We start from the raw sequence: 22,770 nt of genomic DNA on the forward strand, positions 1-22,770 counted from the left end.
TTTTTAACGAGGCGATGAAGAGGATACTTCAGGATTGAAGTACGCACAGACAAAGGCACTGGACGGCTAGTTCATTGCTTGACCTCTCAATACTTTTTCAGGTCGACCAATGAAGGGACTAGATAGACTGGGACTGGGATTGAAATGCCAGCCAGCGCCTGAAAATATGTAAATCTCTCCAAGTGTATGAACAAAGCACAAATACATGAAGCTTATTTCTATTCTTCCTAAGTATAGGTTACGTTCGACCTCATTCGAATTAACACCTAATCGGCACTCGGCCATAACTAAGTATAGGTTACATTCGACCTCATTCGAATCTACACCTAATCGTCCCTCTGCCATAACTAAGTATAGATTACATTCGACCTTATTCGAATTAACACCTAATCGGACCTCAGCCATAACTAAGTATAGGTTACATTCGACCACGTTCGAATTAACACCTAATCGGCCCTCGACATAACTAAGTATAGGTTACATTCGACCTCGTTCGAATAAATACCTAATCGTCCCTCGGCCGATATGTTCGACCTCGTTCGAACTAACGTCCACTGGCTACCGGCCATGGTCAACCCTAAGTTTGTTTCGACCTCGTTCGACCCCACTCGGGCTAAATTATTACGACCAAGAAAACCAAGGCAACCGAGCAACAAAATAAAAAAGCATACAAACCCAAATAGAATAAAAAAGGATCAGGTACAAATAACGAAACTAGTATTTCATATTTAGAATATATTTTAAAAAGGCTCAAGAAGACGCCCACCAAAAAGCGCACAAGTCTGTGGCAACACAAAAAAAGGAAAAGAAAAGCTACTAATCGCCATCTGGCCCAGCCGCACCATCGGCCTGGTCACCTAGACCGTTGTCATCCACCCCTTCACCATCACCATCGCCATCTTGATACTCATCTTCATACCAGGCGTCCTCTTCAATCCGGTCCACACCCACATCCCCCTCGTCATCACTGGCCTCCAGTATAGCAGGATCGTAGCCACATGCGACCCGAGCTCCACGTGCCTTAACACGAGCATCCTCGAGGATGACTTCCAAAATGGTTCTTACCTTCATCAAATCTCTGAATTTATCTAGCTCGGCCTCGGCGTGAATCCACTCCACGTATAAATCTCGAGGAATATCAGGGAAGTTAGAAATATGGGAAGAGGATGATCGACCCAATAATTGTGCCTTCTCGGCCTCCAGAGCGGCGACCCGATCACAAAGGCTAGAAGCTTCTATTTCCAATTCTCCAATTCGTTCATCAAGCCGCTCATCTTTAAGTTTGGTCATCTCCAAGGCACTCTCTCGCTCGGCTCGGAGAACACGGATGACGATCTCCAAATCCTCCATCTTCCTCATATCCCCCGACCAAGCTAGCTCCGCCTTTTCGAGATATTCTGCCTTCTCAGCGACCTCGCCCCTTCAAGCATCGGCTTTGAATTCACACTTCTCGAGTTCGGAGCACAACGAGAGCACTTGGGCTTGGAGATCACCGCACTGGGCTTCGACCCCTCTACTAACCTCCATCTCCTCCTCTTTGTCCCTTAGCTCCCCATCGAGAACCAGCTCATCATATTTTTCCTTTAGCTCGTCTCTGAGAGCTCGAAATTTACCATATTTGCCAAACCACCTACAAATCTCACGATACTTACCGCGGTACTAGCGGTATTGTCTATCCATCTTCACAAAAATAGCCTTACGCCTCTCCTTTATTTGGGCGCTCTTAATTTCCAAAATCACAGTATGAAAGAAAGACAAAACAAAAATGAAGAGTAAGAACGAAATGAATTTTGAACTCGACAAACGAAAACGAGAGGGGTCGAAAAGCTTACCCTAAGAGCGAGGCCGGCTATGCTCCTAGATAAGGTAGCATTCTTCAGCTTTTTGAGGGTTTTACCCTCCACATCAGATCATAGGGGACCAAGATAAGGGACCACGTCCTCCGCGTTGACCAATAAATCTCGATCCATGGGAATCGCAGTAGTCCGCGTGGACCCATCCAACCTTACTTCGAGCCGGGTTAATCCCTCCCTCATCATCCTCACCTCATCGGCATCCCCATCAGAGCCCATCTCATAACTATCCTCAGTTACGCACTTTCCTTTTATGTCGTCCATCGAAGAACGATGGCTCATCCCGTTGTAAGTTATCAGGGACTTTTGCCGATACCCCTTCAGTTTCATCGTGGTTTCAGGAAGAGACATACCCTCTGCGGCTTCAGTCAATGGCGCAACCATGGGAAGTAACTCGGCGTCATCTTCAAGTTCTACAGTCACTATTTCTCAGATGACAAAGTCACCCATCACCGAATCCACCGCCCGAACAACCTCTTCATCGACGTCCACTGATCTCCTCTTGCGGGGAACCAAATTACCACCACTCGGCGACGATTCTGTTTCCTCGTCCTCGTCCACTAGATGAAGCAAATAATAAGCCGAAAACTCCTCTATCGATATATCTGCGGGCGCAGAAGAAAACAGTATAGAAGCAACAGTAGGTATGGTCGACGAACGAGTAGGTCTAGCCGTAGCAGAAGAACGAACAGATGCAGATGACCGAGCAGGACTAGCCACGATCACATAAAGAACAGACTCTTAAGAAGAAGAAGCCTTCCTCTTGCAAAATGCAGGAAGAGGAGCACTCGGTCTCCTTGAAGAACCTTGAACGGAAAAAGAATTAAGTTTCAGCACCACCAATAATGAACTATAGCGTGCAAGCAACCATGTGGTCAAAAGAGAACTAAAAACAATAGACGAACTCACCGTCCAAGGAAGAAGCAGGCCTGAACCTCTTGAGAAAGCCCGGCCACTCACGAATCCCCACTGTTTGAGGCAGAATCCGGCCAACCCAGTCGAAAATGTCTCTGACCAAAGGAGGAGGCGCGGCTTTGGTTGTACATGGAAGAGAATATGTTAGAATCTACGACTAGAAACAAATAAATCAAATACGACTAGAAACAAATAAATCAAATACCTTTCACAAAAGACGGGTACTTACGAGCGTGATTCCAGGATTCGGGAATGTCGTCCGCGTTGACTACCACGTCCTTGGTCCTGACGAAGAAGTAGTTAAGCCAGAATTGACAATTTGCTTTATCGTCCATCTTCACCACCAAGAATTTACTTCCTCGATGGCGAAGATGCAACATCGTTCCCCTATAAAATCTAGGGGCGAAGAGATGCATTAGATGGCCGAGTGTGACCTCGACTCCGGCCAACTCGGTAAATTTTGAGAGCATCCTAAAAAGCTTGTAAATGTACGGAGAGAGTTGGGCCAGGAAGACACCGTAATACCGGCAAAATTCCTCCGTTAATGGGAGAAGGGGGAAAGTATAGCCGACCTGAAAAGGATACACGTAAAATGCGCAATATCCGGGGTGGTGGATTTGCACCACATCGCGTTCTGCTAATATCATATCGATGTGGGTATGGATATTGAATTTTGCCCTAAGTTCGGCTAGATCGGCCTCTCTCATCGCTGACTCTGATATTTTGGGCTCAGCATCGGGTGCCTTCGAGAAATCAGACCTAATTTTCTCACTACGAGGGATTATTTCCTCCACCGTAGGAAAATTCTCTTCCTCAATAGCGATAGAGACCTATCAGCGTGAAGGGGGTATAAGCACCGCCAAAGGGACATGATCAGTTGCCATACCAGAAACAGAGGATACATTAGTCATGTTGATTACGGAAAGATGTTCAAGCAAGGAAATGTTAGAAGCAGCGAGAATCACTAAAACTAGTGAAAAAAATTCAAACAATGGAGGAAGAAGAAGATAAAGAGTTTTTTGGATGCAAGAGGTTTCGTAACGGTTGGAACATTGCCCACACAGCCCTATTTTATAAAAATTCAGGCATCGAAACCAAGGATTTAATCCATCATTACCTGACACTATAACCGAAGTGGCAGATTTAATCAGAAGGCGCACGCGAAAGGAAGCAATGTATCGGGAAATCGAGTCATAATGACGCATGTTGCCATGACGTCATCTTGATTCGTGGGACATATGACCAGTAATTGCGGCTCACAAAGGGACATGTTGCCAACTCGCCTTAATCATCATGATCCGTTCGCACCGTCTAAATGCCTCGATCACGTTACACAATATCCGCTCATCGAGCCCGATTGATACCGGCCTCAATAAGTGGAGGGACTAACTGTATAGGTCAAAATCTGCCCTAAAATATTTAGGGTAATGCAGCATTAAGGAAAGAATCAATCGAGGTCGGCCAGGGAGCAGCGAGGTTCGTGGTAAAGATGGCAACAATGACCGAGGTCGAGCATCGTTGACAGAATAATAACGGCTAGTTTTTGAAATAGGATATTAAAAAGAATATTCTAGTGAATATTCTCTGCATTTGCACTATTAGTATTTATTAGATACATGTCTCAAATAAATATGAAAGAGCGGGAGGAGAAAAGGGGATGTAATATTCACTTGATAAGAATACTTTTCAAAAGAAGATTCTCTCTCTTGTAAAGATACAAAGACTACATTTTTATCAAGATTCTTACCCATATTATTCCACACGTTTACACCAGATACGAGAATAGTCCGAACAAACCTTGGATTTATCTGTCATTCATCATTGTGAGGAGGAACATTCGTCCAATCCATCCTTTATTGGGTGAAGCATTCCTCCTATTTACTTAAATATCATTTACTACTATTTATTGCTAGTTACAACTTCATTATTGCTGATTCTTTATGAACGTTTTGTGTTTATCTTTGTCAGCACTTCATTGGATTTGTCTCATCTCACACACGTTTTCAAGATTTGCATCTAGAGTTATTATCATTAACTAGATTTAACCCGTTATTACATAAATTTAATAGTTTAGCCAAAAGTTATACTTTTGGTCAAACAATTAACATGTTCCAAAAAATAATAGCATTTCCATGCTTTTTGTATCTACCGTTGTTTTCAAGATAAATTTTCTTATGAAATATTATACTCCCTCCGTTTCAATTTATGTGAACCCATTTGACTAGGCACGGAGTTTAAGAAAATAGAGAAGACTTTTGAACTTGTGGTATAAAATGAAGCATATATATTTTGTGTAGCTATAAATCATTGCATAAAAGGTAAATTGTAACCAAATAGAGAAAGAGGTCATTCTTTTTGGCACTGACTAAAAAGAAAATAGATTCACATAAATTAAAATGGAGGGAGTATTTCTTATTCTCCGCGCAACACGCGGGTACGGATACTAGTAATCTATATATTATTAAAAGGAGAGGAAAAAACCCTCTCCTTAAGCCAAGTGGCAGCCTAAAAAAAAGTCACATGACATAAGTAGTTAATAATTACTTATTTAGTTAATAATTAGTTATTGGTTATTATTTTTAAATTTAACTTTCTATAAATTAATAAAATAAAATATTTTATAATAAAAAATTAAAATTAAAATAAAAACTGTCCATTCAAATTGGAGAGTAGTTTCAAGTTGGAGTTTTTAAATTATTTTAAAATTAAAAAATAAACTTCCAATTTAAAATTTCTTTATTTTTTTAATAATTTTTATTTTTCTTTTTAAAAATAAAAAGCTTATTTATTCAGAAAATATTATTGAGAATAGTAGAATAAATATATTATATATATATATATATATATATATATATATATATATATATATATATATATATATATATATATATATATATATATATATATATATATATCTATTATATTATATTATTAAAAGAAAGTAGCATACACAAATTTAAATAAAGTAATATGCTAATAAAAGTTTTAATTAACAATGCAATAATACTAAATATTGAATAATATCTATATCTATATCTATATCTATCTATATACTAATTAAAGGAGAGGAAAAAGCCATCTCCTTAAGCCAAGTGTCAGCCTTAAAATTAGCCACATATAACGTATTAACTAATAACTAATTCAGCCATATGGCATAACCAGAAAAAGCCACATCTAACTTATTTATTAATTAATTAATATTAAATAACTAAATCCAAATATTAGAAATTTTACTATATAATAAATAAAAATATTATTAAAAAAATATAATAATTTCGAGTATTATTTTAAAATAAAATTAATATTTATATTAAGATTAAAAAATCACACATTGATGTATATTATATTAAAGGAATTATATGGATAATGATACTAAATAACGAGGAAAGTTAATGAAGGCCACATGAAAATATGAAATACTATATATTAGGTAATGTAATAGCAATAATTAAAATTTTAAAAATATTTAAAATTAGAAATAGAAGGGAAAGATGATTTAAACTTGAGATTAGATTAAAATTATGGTAAAAACGCTCAAACTATGGATAGGACCGCAAAATTAAAGTTTTACTAGATAAAAAATAATAATAATAGGATAATAAATTAAAATATTAAGAATACAAAATAAATGTCTCATGTAAAAAATTTAGTAATGAAAATAAAAGTTAAACTTTTATCCTGAAACTATAAAAGAAAGAAATTTTAATTGCACGTGATATAAACTAATTATAAGAAAATACAATAGATTTAAAATTTGCTAATTAAAAAAACTTATGTATTCAATATTTTTGACTAATTCAAAGTTATGACTTAAAATAAAATGTGATATTACATGTTTTGATTATTGGTAAAATACTAATATAAAAAACTAATTAAATTTTCATAATAGGGGTAAAAATATATAAAGAGGAAAATAAAGGGAGTGTGAGAATATTTATACTTTGAATTAATTTAAGGATAAGTATATTAAATAATTAAATAATACTTAAAAATATTATTGATAGATTTAAATGACGAAAGAGTTCTAAGTAGGAGGATAAAAGTATAAAAATACATTAATTTTTAGGAATAAAAAATTTATATTTATATATGATTATCAAAAGGGTAATAAGCAAGATATTAAGTCAATTGGTAAGATAATAAAAGATCACATGACAATTTAACAATGTTAGGTAATGAATAATTCAATAACTATTAGCAAAGATTAAAGAGAGATTTTTTTATGGTGAAAATGTAGAAGGATAAGACTTTTTTGACTTTGAAGTAAAACATAAGGTGATAGTAAGAATTTTGCTAAATAATATGCTCAAACAAGATAAATTATAACTCGATATGTTTAGTACTCTTTAATATCGACTGCGGAATAAATGCAAGTACTAAGATCAAGGAGGTTACAAATATAAAAAAAAAATATTATCCAGTACGAGATATGAGAAACAATTTCATATCCTACTTCTTAATTGATATCTGATTGCATATATTCCAAACCACCCAAATCATAATTTGATATTTGTGTCCTCGAATTACGCGAATACTAATACTAGTTTTAATAAGAAAGACAAAAAAGGTACCGGACAGGTGGAAGATGGTGAACTGAAACTGGCAATAACCGGTTAAAATAGAGTTGTCGGCGTGCTTCAAGAATGTCGGCAAGTGATGAGGATCAGTTTTCCCAACATTTTTCTTAAATCGCGACAGCTGGTTCCCACTTTCCTTGAACTCGGTTCTCAGAACTCGATTGAAACGTTTGCCGCTCCATATATGTAACCAATGAAAAACTAACACGTATCTTCCCCTGGTCCCACACAGACATTACTTGTTACTTGCTGAAAGCCGGCAAGTTATTTTCTATTCATGACATCAGCCACGCTTACTTGTAATGCGTGGTGTCACGCACTTCTAATTTTCTTCCTTCAATTTAAGTTGATTTTTCTATTTATACTCAATGGCACGTGCGTGGGTCAACTATTTAATTGATTAGATAAATAAACACAAAAAATTTGCTGGGGTAAAAAAATCATACTTCCAGTATCACATTACAGGTGACACCTCCCACTCTCCCAATGATATTTGCTGAGGCAAAGCGCCATCATTTTCATGTTTATAATAATAATAATTTGTGTTATTATGACGGCTCCTATATCCTCATGTATTACACCAGACATAATTTCGTTTCTAGTTGAAATGATGGGAGTTTCTAGTTCTATTAATTAAGTGCCAAAGGCAAACGGGAAAATGTTATTTTCCAAGGAATTTATGATAGTGTGGATTAGTGTGTGATTATTGTCTTTCCTTAGTAGGAAGTCCGTGTTGCCCATATTAATCTCATAACATAAAGTGATTGATCTAGAGGTCATAGGACACTCAAATTTAAAGTATGCAATTCACAGAACGAGACAAATTAAAGGAGATAATATATTTTACCCAAAAGAAGAACTTGATTTTCCCATCTCAAAGGAAAGTTTCATTTTAAAAAGAAGTGTCATCATACGTAGCATCACATTATTGGGCCACCTACAATAGCATAATTAATTAATTGATCCTTTATTTATAGAGGACGAGCATTTTCTTGGGCTTAAATAGAGAGTAACAGCTCATATTTTTCGAAGTTGAATCTGAACTATTTTAAACAGAATGAGCCTTATACAAGACCATCTCAAATAAGTTTTCATGGCAGCTAGATCTGTTATTATTCCTACCCTATTTAGTAAATTTTTTGAATTCTCAATTTACGTCATACTACTTATTAACTAAAAACGAAATAAGATACTAATTTGATAGTGGTTAAGTAATTTTAATCTTAATAATAAAAAATGAGTCATATTGAAATTTAAACTTGATCAGTAAAATAAATAAATTATAAAAAATTAAGAAAATTGTATATACTAATAAAATAATCATACTTTTTCTGAATAAGAGCCCTTTTGGATTGGCTTAAAAGTAGCTTGTTAGTAAAAATAACTTAAAGCCAAAAAATAATAAGTTGAGGTTGCCCAACTTATTGCGTTAGACTTGTATTAAGCAGTTTTAAACATATTTTAACCTTATCAAATACTAAAAAAGACTAAAAATAGCTTTAAAACTAATTTGAGCCGCTCAAAAGCCGATCCGTACGAAAGAGTAGTAATTATCTGACCGCTAACTTCTTTTAGCACCAAAGAATCCTCTTTTTCACTTATTCTTAAGAACAGTTAATAAAAGTTGCAAAAGTTTAAGAAATTGCACTGCTATTTATTTAATCTAAGTTTTAACCTTCTTATCCGTACTAGTAATATTTAAGACAATTTATTGACAGTTAGAAAACTTTTCATGGAAGAATGGATGACGACGACAACAACAACAACAAAAAAAAATTCACTGTAATCCCACAAGTAAGGTATGTGGAGAGTAATGTGTAACCCTTAGATTATATTTTTACATCAATTAAGTATATAAGAGATAGTCTCCCAAGGAACAAATCTCATTACGTAAATTAACTTTTGAGGTTTAACAAACTATACTTTTTAAAATTACTTTTGAATATAAAACTTTTTAGTTTGAAATCGCTTTCAAATAGTGTGGACGGATGAAACCAATTAATTTTATTTTTAAACTGCTTTAAAATAGTATGGGTAAATATGAAAATCTTATAAATTTTTGTTGCCCTTTTATTTAAAAATTAATTTTACTTTCTCTATGGAAACTTGGATTTGACTAAAACAAAATTAATAATTTTACAAAAAAAAGGTTCACAGCAGGGGTACTTATCGACGGATCGGGCAGATAATACGCCTAATGGTTTGGTTTATCGGTTATCGACTTTTAAATGTTCTAATTTGTTAGCCAACCAATAAGATAGCGGGCGATTCAGTATCGAATTAGCAATTATCGGGCGATGTATCGGTTAAATCTATGGCTGTCTAACGGGACGGGACGACATTTAGCCGGGACAGGACGAAACGGGATGGGACAAACGGGACGAAACGGTAGGCCCATCCTGTCCCGCTAATAAACGGGACGAGACGAGACGGGACGGACAGTAGGCCCATCCCGTCCCGCTAACAAAAGGGACGGGACGGGTTCGCAGGCCTTAAGTGCCATTTTTAAAAAAAAAATATTTAAGCATTGAGTTTGGAAACCGCTATTCTTTTGACAATGACTAAGTTTTTAAAGTTTGCAACACCTGGTTTTTTGAGTTATTTAATAAACTTAAAAATTAAACAAAAATTAGAAAACTAAGTAAAAAATTATAAAATATTAAAACAAAAGACTTGTAATGAAATATTCTAGTAATTATAAATTTATAATAGAGTTATAATTTATTTAATATAATTTTAAGCGATTAAGTAACTAAGTAAGAGTGTAAGACGATTCATAAAAATAATTCAACGCTTAAAGCCTTTTATTTTATTAATAGAACTTTCAAATCTCACGTACAAATATAATTCTTTAGAAGAGCACCTAATCTACGCAGCCACCTTCTAGGAAAGGTTCTGTTTAAACTAGGCCTCTTAGTAGCCAATTACAAATTATCATACTAATATTTGTAAGCTCCTGTATAACTTCGTTGTAACTTATCTATAATTTCTCTCGGACATTGTTCTGGAATTGGCAATGTTGATTGATGTTCCATGAGTTCCATGCCGTCATAACTCCCGGTGCTAAGTATCTCATTATATTCTTCTTCTTCCCTAGTTTCACCACTTGTTGTTTCTATAGATTTATATTTATTAAACATTGATCTAACATAAGAAAATATGTTAGCTTGGCAGTCTTCGAGAGATGGTTGTTCATTTTCTTGAATTGCTAAATTCTCATAAATTTTACGAACAAGTCCATTTGCACCTCTTAATTTTAAAGATGGGTTAATTATAGTAGAAATTAAATAAACTTGGGGAATAGGGAAAAAATACTTTTTAAATTTTGCAATCATTTCATTAATGGCCGGTGTATAAGTTGGATTGATTTTGCAATCATTTCATTAAGCTAGTTGCTGCAGTTGTGTTAGCACTTAGCAGAAGCATTATCTAAGGTGATAGTTAAAACTTTATCAATGAGTCCATAAAAATTAACATTTTGTAGAACAATAGTTGCAATATATGCTCCACTGTGTTTTGAATCAACAAATTTATAACCAATAATATGCTTTTGCATGTTCCAGTGATGATCAACCCAATGACATGTAACAGTTAAATAATCACAACTATTAGGACTACGACCTATATCAGATGTGATAGACACTTTACAATCTAAGTGAAACAATACACAACGAATATACTGAAAATATTCGGTTTGAAGTTTAAAAACATCATTTCTAACCGTGGTCTTAGAAAAAACTTGAAAAGCAGGATTACAAGTTTCTTGTATATAATGCACAAAACGGGACAGGCGGGACGGGATGAGACGTGACAGGACGAAACGGGACGGGACAAACGGGACGAAATGGCCATCCCGTGTCCCGTTTAATATGGGCACATCCCGTTTAGAATTAAGTGGGACGGGACGGGACGGCCCGTTGGACAACCTTAGTTAAATCTAAGACTAAATGACAATGAAAATTAAAATTACATGTAGTCCAATTTCAAACAGCGAAATTTAAATAACAGCTTCTAGTATGAAAGTCATCCTCGTATCTATACCGTAGGACATCATTCTTATATAAAATTATATGTTTTTTAATTTAATGGGATAATCATTTTGCCGGACCATGTTATTTTATTTTTTTAAATTGTATTATTTTAAATTTGGACATATCTAAAGCTAAAAATTATATCATACATTGTCAGCTAAAATAAAATATTTTTGCAGAATCAAAAGAGGCTAACAATAAAGAGTGAAAACCTTGTTTCAGATCATAATGCATATCCTTGGGTGGGTAAAACATATGCAAGATTCATTATTATACTTTGAATTGCATTTATATAGACCTCACTTATTTTTCAAAGGCATTTTTCAATAAGATTAAATTTTGTAACATAGAAAAAAGTTTAATTACTTTTCACAATATACTGTAAAACTTTATTTAATAAGAATCAAGAATAACAGGAAAATAGTATAGCGAAAAATACCCTCCATAAATTCACAACAAGACACACTAGGCTCGTGTGTTAACACATGTGTACAAGAAATTTAAATGATTCTTAACGGGTTAACGGTTTATCCGATAAGAAAATTGAGTAATCCGCCCCCAAATCGTTAAGCCATTAATTATAAAATCGCAATCCGTTCACCATCCATTACTCCAATAACCCGATACCAATAAGCCATCGGTTCGATTTGGTGAATGGTTACGATTCGATTTTTGAATACCCCTAGTTCACAGTACTTCCTGCAAAAATAGTCTAATTGACACTGACATATAGTGCATTTAAGAAAAAAGGTTCACAGTACTTCATGGAAAAAGGAGAGTTGTGGTTACTGGCTAGGGGAATGTTGGGTCCACGTGTATCAAACATTACCTGTTAAGAAATGCAAGGAGGGCAGTTATTTTAAAAAGGCAGAATAGCCTAATAGACCATTATACTTGTTCTGGTTTGACATCCTGGTCCTACTAATTCACTTGTTTTCATCCACACACTTTAACTCGATCAAAATTTATATTTTAAACCCCTCTGACCGTTGACCAAGCACATGTAGCAACAAAATGGTTGAGTTGAACAAAGTGTGTGTAATTCACGCGGACAAGGAGAGTGCATATGAAGATTTTGAAGAAGAAATAATTAAAATAAGGAGGAAAAAATTATTAAAATAAAATAAAAAGATAAAGATAAAATAAGTCAAAAAAAAAAAAAAAGCAAAGAGATATTATCTATTTTTGTTCCCCACTCCCATTTAATTTCTTTTTCCTATTAGCTCCCCCACTCCCACAACACCCCTATCCATTTTCGTTATCCCCATGTACGTTCTTCTTCTTCTTCTTCCCCACTACCTCTCTCCCCACCACACACACAAACACCCCCGCCCACTCCATTTTTTGTTTTTTTCCCTTGTTCTTCTCCTCAAGTGCCTGCCCCCCCCCCCCCCCTCAAAAAAGAAAAACCATCTGTGAAGATCTCTTAAAAGTGGTCATTTCTGCTATCAATACTTATATTCTTCTGTTTTCATCTAATTTTGATCTTTTCTGGTCGTAAAATCCCCAACCTAGCTCTTCTTTCCCACCACCACCACCCCAAATATTCTACTCCGGCGATGCCTTGATAACCGCTGCTAAAAACAATTCGACGATGATCTACCTAATTAAAAATACCTAAATAATTATTCATCGACAGAATGTGAGACGGAGAAGGGATATGAGACGGACAAGGAAGAAGAAATTTATGCACTGCTAAGCACAAGGCAGCCCTATATGTATTTTGACTATAAAAAATAACGTGGAATATGATGTGTCATCCACGTCAAGCAAGTGAGATACACACATGGTCAAAGAGGTTTAAAATATAGACTTTGATCAAGTTAAAGTATTTGGATGAAAATAAGTGAAGTAGGAGGACCGGGATATCAAACCGAAACAAGTACAATAGTCTACTAGGCTATTCAGCCTTTTAAAAATGCAAAGAATACATGATTTTTGATGAAATAACATATATGCCCATGGTCGACCATCTTTTCATTTCTATATAATAGAAAAACTTCTCTGTGTTATGAAAATAATTATATTGTGGATGTCCATTTATTACTCCACTATAGATAATCTTCCTGAAAAAGATTATCCATTTAGTACTCTGTTGAAGTTTATCTACAAGCAGCTCAATGAAATGATTTGCAGCAGCTTCTTATTAAACAGGCAGGTAACAAGCAGCTCATGCAGACAGCTTACAAGCAGCTAAAGAAAAGCCTTGCAGCTGCTTCCAGAAAACCTCGCAGCTGCTTCCTTTCTTCTATAAATAGAGGAGTTTTCAGTTCATTATGTATATAAGTTTGAAGTTTGAATAATATATCAATCTCTCTCTATACTTGTCTTCGATTTATTTACTTTACCCTCTTTATTTTATAACACGTTATCAGCATGAGACTCTGCCATCTCGAGCAAATACTTTGAAAGTATCACAGGTACGAACTTTTTTTTAAAAATAATGTCAAATCTTTCTAAACTTGAATTTGTAGCCCTGGATATATCGGGCAAAAGCTACATGTCTTGGGTGCTTGATGCCGAAATTCATCTTGATGTGATGGGTCTGGCAGACACTATCAAGGACAAAAATCAGGCATCAAACCAAGACCGTTCCAAAGCAATGATATTCCTACGCCATCACCTTGATGAGGGCCTAAAAATGGAATATCTTACTGTTAAAGATCCAGTCATACTGTGATATAATTTGAAAGATAGATATGATCACCTGAAGATGGTCGTTTTTCCACAGGCACGAAATGATTAGACTCATTTAAGGCTACAAGATTTTAAATCTATCAGTGAGTATAATTCTGCTATGTTCAAAATTATTTCTCAATTAAAATTATGTGGTGATAATATTACTGATTATTATATGTTGGAGAAAACTTTCACCACTTTTCATGCCTCGAACATGCTCCTCCAGCAGCAATATCGAGAAATGGGATTCAAAAAGTATTCTAAACTTTATCTCACATCTTCTTGTAGCCGAGCAACATAATGGGCTATTAATGAAAAATTATGAAAGCCGACCTACTGGTTCTTGTCCATTCCCTGAAGTGAATGAGACGAACTTTCACCAAGCTAAGCGTGGAAGAGGACGTGGCCCCAGTCGTGGTCATGGTCGTGGTCGGGGAATAAACACTAATCATGGTAATAATAATGCACCAAAGAACTATCCTCACCACCAGCAGTGGAAAAGGAAGGAACAAAAGCATAAAGTGGTGCAAGCAGCAAATGCAGAAAATGCATGCTATAGATGTGGAGGAAAAGGGCATCGGTCTCGTACATGTCGTATGCCAAAGCACCTGGTTGAGCTGTATCAAGCCTCCCTGAAAAAGACTGAGAAAAATGCTGAAGCAAATTTTATTTATGAAGATAATTTAGACTTTATGCATTTGGATGTAGCTGATTACTTTGCACTCCCTGAAGGAGAAACAAGTCATGTGATCGGTGATGAATCTCTAGAGATGTAAATATTTTAATTTTTGTTGTTTGTAGTAGATAGTATGGTTATGTAATAGTTGTATATAAATAAAAGTTATGCTTTGATAATAATGTTTACTATCATATTTATTTTGTTTATGTCATTTTGAAGAATATGGATAATCCTCAAATTATGTTTGGATCAAAGACCAATCATGAAGATATTTATGTAATTGAGAGTGGAACAACTCATGCCATATTCAAAGATCAGAAATACTTTTCTTATTTGCATAAGGAAAAGGCAAATATTTCTACAATTGCTGGTAATATAGGTTTGATTGAAGGCTCCGGAAGAGCTATTATATTTCTGTCTAAGATAACAAAACTTATTATAGACAATGTATTATTCTCCTCCAAGTTCCGAAGAAACTTGTTGAGTTTTATGGATATCCGCCGAAATGGGTATCATGTTGAGACGATAGATAAAATGAATATGGAATATCTTTGTATTATAAAGAATGTTTCTGGCCAGAAGTGCATTGTAGAAAAGTTACCAACTTTATCTTCTAGCTTATACTATTCAAAGATTAGTACAGTTGAAGCACACTCTATCGTAAACCGAAAGTTTACTAATTCAAATACTTTTGTGCTTTGGCATGGCCGTTTGGGCCATCCTGGATCAATAATGATGAGACGAATTACTGAAAATTCGAGTGGGCAACCATTAAAGAACCTGAAGATTCTTACAAATGATGAATTTTCTTGTGATGCTTGTTATCAAGGCAAAATGATCACTAGACCATCACCAATGAAGGTTGTCATTGAGTCCCCTACCTTTTTAGAGCGTATACATGAGGATATATGTGGACCTATTTACCCACCAAAAGGGTTGTTCGGATATTTTATGGTCCTAATAGATGCATCTTCAAGATGGTCTCATGCGTGCCTACTATCATCCCGCAGCCTGGCATTTGCAAAATTATTAGCCCAAATAATTCGATTAAGGGCACAATTCCTAGATTATCCTATAAAGGCTATTCGCCTTGATAATGTTAGAGAATTCTCATCTCAAGCTTTTGATGATTACTGTCTATCAGTTGAGATAAAAGTTGAACATCATGTAGCTTATGTTCATACTCAAAATGGCCTTGCAGAGTCATTTATTAAACACATACAATTGATAGCAAGACCACTACTTATGAAAACAAAATTGCTCACTGTTGTTTGGGGCCATGCTATCTTGCACGCAACATCACTTATCCGTCTCAGACCGGTATATTATAATAAATATTCTCCGTCACAATTTATTTTTGGTCATGAACCAAATATTGCCCATCTACGAATTTTTGGATGTGTTGTATATGTTCCAGTAGCACCACCACAACGTAGTAAGATGGGCCCGCAGAGAAGGTTAGGAATATATGTTGGGTTTGAATCACCCTCTATTATTCACTATCTTGAACCAATGATGGGAGATTTATTTACTGCTCGATTTGCAGATTGTCGATTTGACGAAATAAATTTCCCACAATTAGGGGGAGAGAAAAAGGAAATCAAAAGAGAAATTGTGTGAAAAGTTTCATCATTATCTCACTTTGATCCGCGTACCCCTATATGTAATCAGGAGGTCTAGAAGATCATCCATTTACAGAATATAGCAAATCAAATGCCAGACGCATTTACTGATTTGAAAAGGATAACTAAGTCATATATCCCTGTAGAAAATGTGCCTATCCGAATTGATGTCCCAGCAGGGCCATCTACTAGCATGAGAGCTAGTGAACCTAAAGCACGCCTGAAGCGTGGTAGGCCTTTGGGTTCTAAGATTCGAAATCCTAGAAAAAGAAAATCGAAAAATGATCGAAATGATATTATGAAGGGATCTCCTGAAGAGACCCAAGATCTGATTAGTTCTGAGATTCCTGAAGAAATCAATGAACCCGAGACTCAAATGAGTGGGGAACTTTTAATAAGTTTTATTGGTGATGGGATTAATTTAAATCGATCTTAAATAGTGGTGGATAATATTTTTGCATATAATGTTGCACTTAACATTATACAAGATAGTGAGAATCTTGAACCCCGATCTGTCGAAGAATGTCGACAAAGATCTGATTGGACAAAATGGCAAGAGTCAATTCAATCGGAATTGAAGTCAATTGCTAAAAGAGAGGTATTTGGACCAGTAGTCCAAACACCTACTAGTATAAAGCCAGTTGGTCATAAATAAATTTTTGTGCAAAAAAGGAATGATAAAAATAAAGTTGAAAGAAACAAGGCTGTGGAGTCTATTATGAAGAAACATATTCACCCGTTATGGATGCCATAACATTTCGATATCTCATCAGTTTAGCCTTACGTGAAAGGCTTGAAATACATCTAATGGATGTGGTTACTGCTTATCTATACGGGTCACTTGATAGTGAAATTTACATGAAAATCCCTAAAGGATTTAAAATGCCTGAAGCATATTCAAAATCTCGGAAAATGTACTCATTCAGATTACAAAGATCTTTGTACGGTTTAAAGCAATCTGGGTGCATGTGGTATAATCGCCTCAGTGAATATTTGCTGAAAGAGGGTTACATAAATGATGTTATTTGTCCATGTATTTTTATAAAGAAAATGGCTTCAGAATTTGTTATACTTGCTGTTTATATTGATGACATAAATCTTGTTGGAACTCCATAAGAGCTCCAAAAGGCAATTGAATATTTTAAGAAAGAATTTGAGATGAAAGATCTTGAAAAGATAAAACTTTGTCTTGGTCTGCAGATTGAACATTTAGCAGACGGGATCTTTATCCATCAATCTGCTTATACATAAAGGGTCTTAAAATGCTTTTACATGGACAAAGCACACCCATTGAGTACACCAATGGTTGTTCGATCACTTGAAGTGAATAAAGATTTGTTCCGACCTCCAGAAGAGGATGAGGAACTCCTTGGTCCCGAAGTACCCTATCTCAGTGCAATTGGTGCACTAATGTATCTTGCTAATGCTACAAGGCCTGACATAGCATTTTCTGTTAATTTACTAGTAAGATATAGTTCTTCTTCTACACGGAGACATTGAAACGGGATTAAGCATATATTGCGATATTTAAAGAGAACTCTTGATATGGGTTTGTTTTATGCTAACAAAGATAGTGCAGATCTTGTTAGTTATGCAGATGCAAGTTATTTATCTGATCCCCACAAAGCTAGATCTCAAACTGGGTATGTGTTTACATGTGGAGGTACTATCATATCATGGCGCTCCACAAAGTAATCTATTGTTGCTACTGCTTCAAATCATACTGAAATAATATGTATTCATGAAGCAAGTAGGGAATGCATATGGTTGAGATCAATAAGTCATTTTATTCGAGAAAAATGTGGTTTGAAATGTGAGAAAAGACTCACAATTTTATACGAAGACAATGTCGCATGCACAACCCAATTGAAGGGAGGATTTATAAAAGGAGATAAAAGGAAGCACATTTCACCAAAATTATTCTACACACACGATCTTCAGAAAAATGGTGATATTGATGTGCAACAAATCCGTTAAAGTGACAATCCGGCAGATTTATTCACTAAATCTTTGCCAACTTCAACTTTTGAGAAGGTGGTATACAAGATTGGAATGCGGAGACTCAAATATTTGAAATAAGGTTTTCATCAGGGGGAGTAAAATACGCGATGTAAAAATGGTGACATCGATGTGCAACAAATCCGTTCAAGTGACAATCCGACAGATTTATTCACTAAATCTTTGTCAACTTCAACTTTTGAGAAGATGGTATACAAGATTGGAATGCGGAGACTCAAATATTTGAAAGAAGGTTTTCATCAGGGGGAGTAAAATACACGATGTACTCTTTTTTTCTTACTAAGGGTTTTTCCCACAGGGTTTTCCTTATAAGGTTTTTAATGAGGCAGCTAGAAATGCATATTACTAAATATGTGTACTCTTTTTCCTTCACTAGGGTTTTTCCCACTGAATTTTTCCTAGTAAGGTTTTAACGAGACACAATACCTTTTAATGAACATCCAAGGGGGAGTGTTATGAAAATAATTATATTGTGGATGTCCATTTATCACTCCGCTATAGATAATCTTCCTGCATTTAGTACTCTGTTGAAATTTATCTACAAGCAGCTGATGCGGGCAGGTTGCAAGCAGCTCAATGAAATGATTTACAACATCTTCTTATTAAACAGGCAGGTTGCAAGCACCTCCTGCAGACAGCTTACAAGCAGCTAAAGAAAAGCCTCGCAACTGCTTCCTTTCTTCTATAAATAGAGAAGTTTTCAGTTCATTACGTACATAAGTTTGAAATTTAAATAATATATCAATCTCTTTATATACTTGTCTTCGATTTATTTACTTTACCGTCTTTATTTTATAACACGGAATCTTATTTAGAGGTTGGTGCAAAATTGGAAATAATATATCCAAATCAGAAATGGGTCCAAGAATCACAATCACAGGAGACTTTTTTGAAGATGGTGACCACACGAGTGTAAAGTTCGTAAAAAGTAGCTGTCAGTAATAATAACTATAATAAAGAAATAGGGGTAGAAAAAGAATATGTAACGGCGCCGTGTAGCCGGAAATAATGATTAAAGAGGCACGTGCCATCTAAATGGGATGGGCCACGTGAGGGCCGCCATTGACACGAGTGACGGACTATGGCACACCACACGCTTGAGAAATCTTCGAAGAACCTCCTGGTTACCAAATTAATTGATTAGAGAAATTACATATATATTTCATTAATTTCTGTAGATTTTTATGCCTTACTATTTTTCTAACCCCCTAACCACATTTTATTATTGACAAACATCTTAAAATAAAAAGGCAAATCATGTTTCTTTATAAAGGTTTCCATTATATGTGGATCAGGAAAAGTGAAGATGACAAAAGGTTGGTGAAAATGAAACTCACGCCTCTTGTGTAAAATGATTTCTACCAATATGATTAGAGTAAGACAAAAAAAAAGTAACAGAAAGACACGCTAGGAGAAATCTTAACATTAGTTAAAATGGAGTAATTAAAATAAAATTAGATGTTATTGGGGGACTTTATTGTGGGCTGATAGCCCGCCGTGGTCGATCACCAAATTATTATTCTGAAAGGGATAAAATTCTTCAACAATTAAAATAATTTTAGATTTGAATCAGGAAAATTTTAAAAAAAATCTAGTATAACATTCCCTTCTTTAATGAGTCTTAGGGATAAGAGCGGAGCTAAAAAATCGAGTACGAGTTCGACCGAACCTAATAATTTTTGTTCAAACAGTATATTTATATTAAAAATTTCATAAAATAATAAATTAAAAATTCAATTATTAACATTTGAATTAATTATTCTTAATTCAGAATTCATAAAGTTAAAATTCTAACTCGGCATCCGCTTCGCCGTTGGGGACAAAAAGGGCAAAATAGGGTAGTGTAGAGGGTAGTGCAATATTTATTTGCACTTCAGAACTGCAGCCTATGTCCCTGCTATTGCTGCTGATGACGCTTTATTAGGTACCTATCCATTACAGATACTAATATATACTCCATATTTTGAAAAATCAAAACCCAAGTTGATAATTCTGAGCTTCACTTGCGTGTTTTGACTGACCTTCTCTTTTCTGTTTTATTCTTCTTTTTTTGTTTTTACCTCTCATTGATTAGTAGTGGCTACATGTCACCCTCTGCAAGCCTGAAATAAATGTATATTTCCTCTTTGTTTCTTACTACTACGAGTATTATTATACTAGTACTAGTACTAGATTTTCTTTTATTTCAAATAATTTGGGTTGGTCCACTCTGATTCTGTTCATCTTATTGGCTGTGTCTTCTTTTCAGTAAGGAAAAAGTTGCTGTAATATTATAAGTATTGGAATATATTCACTGTTGATGGGTCATCTCACTTTACTTTCCGACTTCTATTAAGTGCTACTTTTTGTTTCCTGCGTTTCCTTTTAGGTGGCAAAAATCTGAAATATGAGGATCAAACTTCTTTTTGTACGGTGTAAATTCGAATATAAATATATCAAATTTTTTAAATAAAATTTATATATTTAAAAATTACATATAAAATATTATAGGTTTTAACGTACTTAAAAATTATGATCAAAGAAATCTTTTTTTTTAAACTCATCAAATGGCAGTAGCGTAACATAATTAATTGAAAGAGGAGAATAAATTGTTATCTTGTGTTGGATTGCCATGGCACTTACTAAATGTCTAAATCTATCAGACATGGCAAATTGATATTTTTTTCTTTTTTGACAACTCGATATTATAATTCGTAAAAATGTGCTTAATTATAATATCTTAGCATCTGAAATCCATATAAATCTAAAAAAGGAGAAGAAATTGTTATCTTGTGCTGGATTGCCAAGGTAATTACAAAAATATTCAGACATATGACAAACTGATAGCTTTTTTCTTTTTTGAAAACTCAATGTTAGAAATCGTAAAATATCTTTGGTTATAATATCTTAGCGTCTGAAATCTAGTTATTTGCACGCTCACCTACTTTTCAAACTTCATTTGGTTCTCTGGATGAAATACTCTATTACGTAATTGTTCTTTCTATTCATGTTCCTTAAGGGTACTAGAAAATTTAACTTTTGGAAAACAAAAATAAAGAAACTTTTAATGACAGCTCCAACATTATTTCATTTTGTAAAGTTTCCTTCTTACATAACCATGACATTTTATAATCCATGACATGGTCCACTGTTGCTGCGAGCTTTTGCTGGAAATGGGGATTTTTGACCATTTCAGCATTGTTACAATGATTGTGACAAGTCTAATAATCCATTGATTTTGGAAAGTTAAAATATTTTAAATATAAAACAGCAAAATGTTTGGCTAACCTATAATAATGAAAAGCCGCCTCATTATTTTACACTGTACCAAGTTTAATACTCCTTATACTTAAACAGTCGTTGTCATTTACTTTAATATCACACTAAAAACAGTCACTGTAATAATTTACTTTAGCATTTATCAGCTGCTACCGGCAAATCTTGTTTATTAAAGGACTAGAAAGATGCTAAAATATTAATATTGGTATGAAAAGCTAGCTCTTTTTTGATACTTTATTGTCAAACATTACAATTTGTTTTTTAAAATCTTTATGTCGCAACCATAAAAGAGTTATAAAACCTACCACTAGCATAGTTAATCCGTATTTTGTTCTTGTGCTGCCAACTGTATAGATTTGGGCATGGTTATGATTTGGTTAAAGATATACTTTTTTGTCATAATGGTATAAAACTTTATTACTAGGATTATTTTTGGTTGAAGTAAATATCAAAAGATTTAACCACCAACACTGACAGATACTTCAAAGTTTTCAAAAAATGTTTAAAATAATCAACCTTATTGTCACACTTTAATTAGGTATTTGTGAATTTGGTGAGAAATCAACAAGTGAAGAACCTAGATGAGAACCAGAGAAGAGAGAAGAGAGGAGCTTCGTGAAAATATATGTATTGAAGAAGAAAATGGAAAGTTTATATAACTAACTTACTGGTAATAGTAGCTCCTAACTATCTTCATAACAAATAACTAACTCTACTAACAACAAATCTTCTATTATTTAAAAAGAGACCCATCAAGTTATATAACACCTATTTCTATACCCCCCTCAAGTTGGCAGGTGCAAAAATGTTTAGCACCCCAGCTTGCCTGTTAGAAATTCATGTTGTTTTCGATTCAAGCCTTTGGTCAAGATGCCTGCTATTTGATCCTTTGAGCTTACATGTTGTATTTTTACCAAGCCTAACTGAATCTTCTCCCTAATAAAATGGCAATCGATTTCTATGTGCTTTGTTCTCTCGTAAAAAACTGGATTGGCTATAATTTGGAGAGCATCCTTACTGTCACTGTATAGGTGTACTGGCAATGAAACTTCTGCTCCAAGTTCCTTCAGAAGTGCAGTCAACCACACTACTTCTGACACTACACTAGCCATACTTTTGTATTCAGCGCTTCTGCTG

Source organism: Nicotiana tomentosiformis, chromosome 2, assembly GCF_000390325.3.
Source record: "Nicotiana tomentosiformis chromosome 2, ASM39032v3, whole genome shotgun sequence".
Taxonomy (NCBI): domain Eukaryota; kingdom Viridiplantae; phylum Streptophyta; class Magnoliopsida; order Solanales; family Solanaceae; genus Nicotiana; species Nicotiana tomentosiformis.